A 7,500-nucleotide genomic window follows, 5' to 3' on the forward strand; every position below is an offset into this window, starting at 1 on the left:
TCGAAAAGAAAAGCAACGCAACGAAACCCTTTAAAAATCTTTTTAAGCCGCGGGATATAGTTGCTATTACCTCAGAGAAAAAGACGCAAGACTCTTTGCCTATTTATATATATATATATATATATATATATATATATATATATATATATATATATATATATATAAATTAGAAGATGAATGAAGAAATGTAAATAACGTTCTACTTCGTACTTTGATTGCATTATGTATTCTTTGATATTTGGGTCAGAGATCTGAGGTTACGGCATTCATATGTCAAAGGCTATTTTTAGAACAAGACGAAAACAGACGATGAATGAAATTCAAGAATTTGCTTTAGGTCTTAAGATTTCTAGTTTTCCCCTCAATGGTATATGGGAATACAGACAAAGTGGACTGAAAAACGCGAAATTATTTGCCAAGAAATAAAACAAAATGAGAAAATCGCTTTAAGAAAATCGCGTTAGTGAAAATCCGTCGAAAATCAATAGTATGTACAGTCCAGCCACCATTCCCATGTTGTTGTTTGTTTGTTTGTTTGTTTATCTCATATTTTATGTTATATTTTATGTTTTCATTGTATGTTCTTCATTACTATTTATTGGCCAAAATATGTTTTCATCTGCTTTGAGCGGCCTTAATAACGTCATATTTACTTTACCAAGTACTATAGGTTTTATACGGTAAGTAAAATGACCCTTCCCCCCTCAGTGACCTCAGCAGCAGGATATATATCACAACAGGAATTTATGTACAATATCGATGCATTTAGACTGAGGAATAATGCGCCGCTGCTCATCTACGTTTCAACCAATTTACCATAAAACATATTTCCTTGCAGATTGTTGCGAAGAGAAAAGAAACTGGTGCTACAAGTATTTCTCTTGGTGCTAATGTTTAAAATGTTTCTGATGTTGCTCTTTCGGTTATTGGTTATATTATAGTGCTGATATTCCTCCGATTGTTCCCATAATATCTAATACTGAACGTTGAAAATGATAGTGAGCTGCGAGAGAACGTAAAATAAAAGAGCGAGAGTGGACGAGATACAGTAGGCCTCTAAATCTGGTGAACATTTTCTCAGAAGAGAACGCGCTACGGTCTCCACCATCAAATCTTTAGGGATGGTATCGGCTGAGCATTTAATTCCAAACGTTCAAATAAGTAGTACTTGTATCCTGTTAGGAACACTACTACTACTACTACTACTACTATTACTACTACTACTACTACTACTTCTACTACTACTATTCTAATAAATGCTCGTAATAGGTCAAAGCAGTACACACGAAAAACATTCATTTTCACAAGGTGACGAATACAGTGAAGTATCCTCATTTTCATTACAAATATTGAACACATGGGTCCGAAAGTTCCCAATGAACGCAACAGCACAAAGAAAGTGACGATGTATGGTGCTTTCCGCATCCTCCACCGACTATATTTTATTTGTATGCAAATATCTGTGAATGACTGAATACAGAATTCAATGGTGGACCCCTTGAGCGCACCGAAGACCTTTCTCTAAAACATGTGGGAATCTGCTCCTTTCCGGGAAACCATCAGCAGTTCTGGTTGACTTGTATAAAAAGGTGTGGCCTCACCGGATGAGAGGTGAAATACAACTCTCCTCATTCTAACTTGGGAGTAATTTCATTCGTTCTATACTTCTTGAACAATGTGAGGAGGAGGAGGGGGTTGGGGGGGGCCGCATTACTGCATCACTATATTTTTAAAGCGATGGCTTCGTTGAGGGAAGAAGTAAAGAGAAAAAAAATCTTCTGTGTACGGCTGAAAAAAAGCAGATTTATTCGAATTTTAGTTTTCTGAGTATAAATACCTCGGCCCCTGACAGTCGGGAGCTTTGGGTTTTATGAGAATGTCAGCTTGAAGAAACTATCGTTTTATGACATTTCAAAAAAGCATCAATTGTCCGGCCTGAGATTTAGTGCTTAGAAAAAATGGGTAGAATGATAAACGGCAAACTATTCAGTCCCTAGATTATTTTTAATGGGGAAAAAAATTTGCGCATGCGCATGAGCATTTACGCGTAACCATCCCCCCCTCTCCCTCCCGCAGACTCAAACGTAGACCTCAAGGATTAGACTTTGGAGATATTTTCACTAAATAATAATGCTGCCGAACAAATAATAATAAAAATATAATAATTTTCTCGCTTTTCATTACAATTTTCATTAGAACCTTTTGTTTTTATTATATTCAACATTTTATACAACAACTTTGAAACAAAGAATTGGCAAATTTACTGGGTATACAGCGCATATAATGATATAAAATCAATTATAAATTCTATCATTCAAGCAATTAGCGAAGTTTACGGCTGTACTGCCTCGTAAACAAATGCAATCTAACCTAAAATTGTCTTTGATCTTCAATCATCACATAAACCGTTACCCACTTGTAGTTCGTGTAGGTAACTATATATAATATATAAATTTTTTTAAAATAGTATATATATATAGATATATATATATATATATATATATATATATATGTGTGTGTGTGTGTGTGTGTGTGTATGATTATAATCACTTTCACACGTGATTTATGTATCACATTTCACTTTAACAGGGAACCAACACCCAGTCTCTTGGTTTATCACTTGCAGTTATATATATATATATATATATATATATATATATATATATATATATATATATATATATATATATATATATATATTGTGTGTGAGTGTTTCTAGGCATGCACAGTTATGTATATTTATAAAATGGATGTGCATGGTACACGTCCAGTTCCCATGATGAATATATTTTTGTTCTGTGTAATGTATTCAGACTTCAGTTGTGGGACACAGAAAAGTAGGGGGGTCGGTGCCACATTTCGCATTTTGTTTGTGACATGAAGAGTTTTACTGCTCGCTTTGATTGCTGTCTCTTTTCCTCCCCGACTAAGCTGCTGAAACCTCCCTTTATTTTCCTCCGAAATCAGCAACACCCTCTGTTGAAGTGGCTGATTATCATCTTCGTGATCGGTCCTTCTCTTGTATCTAACTGTTTCCACCTTCTTGAGTGTAGTATACCAGTACTTTTTGGGATTCTAATACCAAATGACTGATTACACAGCTGTTAAGGTGGAGTGGAATGGACTTTAAAGTTTAGGCCAAAGGCCAAGTGCTGAGAATTATGAGGTCATTCAGTGCTGGAAAGGAAATTGAAAGCAAGTAGGTTTGAAAGGTGTAACAGGAGGATAGCAAGACGGAAGGAAGATCATATGAATGGACAGTTATTAAGGTGTATTCACATTACAGCTACATTTCCTTGTTAGGTAGGTACTTTAGTACGATTAATCTCAAATAACCTATATTTTAGCCCAATTCTATCCGATAGAATGTTTTCTTCCTATTTTAACTATGATTGTATAGTGTCTTATCATTCACCTGCCACACGTGTAGAATCTCTTAACGTAATGATGGATGGTATATGGTGTGAGAAAACTATGAATCTAGCTAATCTTATATAAGAACCTGTATTCTAAAATCTGTAAGCTTCCACTCTTCGCTGCAATTTCCAACAGTCCTGTCATTGTTCTCTCTCCTCAAGCTAAGCCTCGTTTCCTACCTGCCAATGCTGTCACCAATTACAAAAGGCACAACATTCCATTGAGGAGTGAGAGATGTGTATTTCTGGTGACAGAAGTTCACTCTCGACGTGGTTCGGAAGTCACGTAAAGCCGTTGGTCCCGTTGCTGAATAACCACCGGTTCCATGCAACGTAAAAACACCATACAAACAAACAAACAAAAGGCACAAATTTATCTGACGACCTCCACATCATTAGTGTGAAACAACAAATGACTTAGAGAGAGAATACTGACTGACATAAAAAGGAATAATAATAATGCTCAATACCCACGATTATTCAGGTACTATTCGTCTTGTTTCGTGGACTATAAAACTCCCACATTCACTTCACTCCCCCTGGTCCCCAGGCGACCAGCTTCCTGACTGCTCAACCTTGATTAATGAAACGCTGTTGATTTACCGCTGAGCATGGCATTAAGCAAACACACTACCCTGAAAAACCAACTGTCGATATATCAAACTCACTAATGATTTTAGCCACATCTTTTTGCCTCATTGAAACTGTTTTACTAATTAAGCTCGTTCTTTTTGTATGGTGATGAAATTAAGATGGGCACAGAAGCGTCGTCCTATTTTAAATATTGTCCATTGGAAGCGGAGGTGAGAGTCCCTCTACCCAGCATATTACCATACCACCAAATATATAAATACTTCTGTGTCCCTGTCATCGTTTTCTTGGGTGTTTGGGTATATGAAGTTGTCTGTTCAATCGGCCCGTACATTAAAGATAACCTAGCTCTGATTCTGTCAAAAAGAAAAGAAAACAATGAACCAAATAATAGTATTAATGGGCCACTCCTTTTGGGTGAACCAGACTAACCATTTATACTCAGGATCACGGAAGGCTTTACAACGAATAAAGAAGGACAAGACTGCCCAAAACAAGCTCATTCGTAAGAAAATTGAGTTCATGGACTTCACTTCCTTAACGATTCGGGAAAAATATGATCGTAGAAGGCTGAGACCTCCCTGCTATGAAAATGAATGGCTTGAGGGTTGCTGCTCAAGCTGGCTGCCTCTGGTGCTTGTGTCCTCCAGACGCTACGAGTGGGATTGTGATTCCTGGGGTACACAATAAACATGAGAGACTGGATTTGCATAAAAACATGATCTCGCGGAGATTCATATAAGCGAGAAGTTCCTGAATATCATTGCTTAGGATAGCTTCTGTAAAACAATCTGAAGAATGTGAGATTATCCAAAAGTAGACGAAATGATTCCAAGTAAGAATTTAGAATCAGGGCATCCATTCAACAGGAAACATCTGATTCTACTGCATTAAGAACAGCGTCTGAAGAGTCTCTGAAGATGCTACCTTGCACATGGACGACAAGTGCCACATTAATGTGAACAATCTATCCAAAGAGATAGATTAGAGTGTAAAATAGAATTATGAATGAATTTATGAAGGTTAACCACAATTTTCTCATGAACGTCATGTCCTATTCCCTGAATTTAAAAATATTGTCAACATTATCGTAAATACCTTATGAACTCTATGTCAAATCTTGTCACAGAAGCCAAGCAACCTAATATTCCGACCCTCCTTCGCTTAAAGTAACCGATATTTTCTAGCGCTATTAGATTACCAACAAGAAGATGAATTTCAATATAGCCTCCCATGGCAAATTTAAAGATGATTATGTAGATAGATGATGTGAATAATGAGGAGCATAATGGAAAAATCTATGATAACGCCATTAAGAACAGCAAGATAAATTATTTTGTCTGGTATCTATTATTCTTGTCACTATTGTTGATATTAACGTTTCGTATGAATAGTGAAATATTATATGGAAAGATACCAAGTGAATGCTGTTTAATTTATGGCAGTGCATCTTGCATAAGGATACGTAAGATGACACGACATTAAGTTAGAAAATTAAATATTGCACCTTAGTGAATATTAAAGATGACTATTTTACCCAGAGATATCCTAGTTCTTTTTGTTCCAATGTAAGCAAGACCTCCTGGCCTATGCTGAAAACATGAGCAGTAACACGCGCACACGTATAAATAAACGTCTGCGCATATATAGTAATATATACGTGTGTGAGTGTGTGTGTGTGTGTGTGTGTAGACCATCAGCATCTTCCCTACAGGTGTGGCTCAAAGTCCTGCCATTCCTCCTCTAAGTAAATTATGAAAGAAGATTGATAGCTCTAGTTTCCGTTTTCTGCGCAGATGGGCACAGGGCTTTATGTGTATGTGTGTTTGTGTATAGATAACAGCGGACGCACAAACTCCGCTCCTTCTGCGCAGTCTTTTCCATAATTTTCTTGAAGGAGGGGTGGTGGCGCTTTGAGCCACACACAATATATAAATATATATATATATATATATATATATATATATATATATATATTATATATATATATATATATATATATCTCAAAAAAAGTCACCATAACGTGACTGGAAAATCTTGAAGTAATAAAAGTCCACACTTATGTAAAATGTGTATTAAAAATACATAAAAGACGGGAGCTTTCGTCTACTGATCAAGCTCCCGTCTATGTGTAAAAATTACACATTTTACAAAGTCCACACTTATGTAAAATGTGCATTTTTAATACACATTTTACATAAGTGTGGACTTATATTACTTCAAGATATATATATATATATATATATATATATATATATATATATATATATATATATATATACATATATATACATATACATATATATATATATATGTATATGTATATATATATATATATATATATATATATATATATATATATATATATATATTTATCATATATATATATATATATATATATATATATATATATATATATATATATATATATATATATATATATATATATATATATATATATATATATATATATATATATATATAAACACGGATGACGCCAAATGCACACTATTCCCGCTGAATAGACACGAACCCACTTGCAGAAAACTCCCACAGCATTAGCCAGCGTCACCCAATTATACAGGGGGCGATCCGGCCTTCCCTTCCCGCTGCCCCCCAAAACAGAGTGCCATTCACCTCTATCCCGGACGCACAAGAGAGATTCTGGATATTAGGTGTACTATTCTTTTTCTTTATCCCTTCCCCTCCATCTATCCAGCTTTTTCTGAATTTTGCTTTCCTCGTGTACATTAATAACCGCCCGGATATATCTAGAGTGACAATGTATGTGTATATTACCTTTTCATATACTGATGTGTAAATTAACACATATACGTAAATAAAGACACGTTCAGTTTATGGTCAGTGTTCCTTTTACATTTGCACAAGTCTTGACCTCCTTATTTTGAACAGACCTTATGCTTGTTTAAAAATAACTTAAATCACGAAAAACTACATGATTACTCTTAAAAATATATATTTTAAAAAATTCAGAGTACAAAAAAGATGACTGTTATGACCTGTCATGGATTTTCACATTTTTTCTTAATCGTATCAGTGAATGAACAAAGCTACTACTTTATACCGAGATATTTACTACTTTATACCGAGATATTTATAAATTGATTAATAAGGCAACGCTTTGATCTATAATGTTGATTCACGCCAAGCTCATTTCTCTCCATATAATTACCAAATTACCTAAGACCTAATATATGAACTATGAATAAAGAAGGGTAGAAATATTATGGTGCGCATTAGAAAAATCTTGTTAATGAAATGCCCAATGTTCCCAGTTCTAGATAACCATGTTAGATATGATGATCTCTGTATGGTGATTAAGTAGATAGGGTGAAGGGTCAAAATCTTACAACTTTTTAGATGAAATTCTCGCGGCCTTTCCAGGCAGAAAACCAGACTTAGGCTACATTCAAATTACGGTTGAATTGGGTAAACTCAAATTTTACAGTAGAATAAAGTAAGAAAAAAAAGA

The 7,500-nt window shown here is 34.9% G+C and overlaps 1 protein-coding gene across 1 annotated transcript in view; it reads left to right on the forward strand.

The window, feature by feature from the left end:
- The window catches only part of LOC135201373 (acetylcholine receptor subunit alpha-like 1), a 462,242-nt gene that overhangs the window by 809 nt on the left and 453,933 nt on the right, over window positions 1-7,500 (forward strand). The window lies entirely within an intron of this gene.

This window comes from Macrobrachium nipponense, chromosome 28 (assembly GCF_015104395.2).
Source record: "Macrobrachium nipponense isolate FS-2020 chromosome 28, ASM1510439v2, whole genome shotgun sequence".
NCBI lineage: Eukaryota > Metazoa > Arthropoda > Malacostraca > Decapoda > Palaemonidae > Macrobrachium > Macrobrachium nipponense.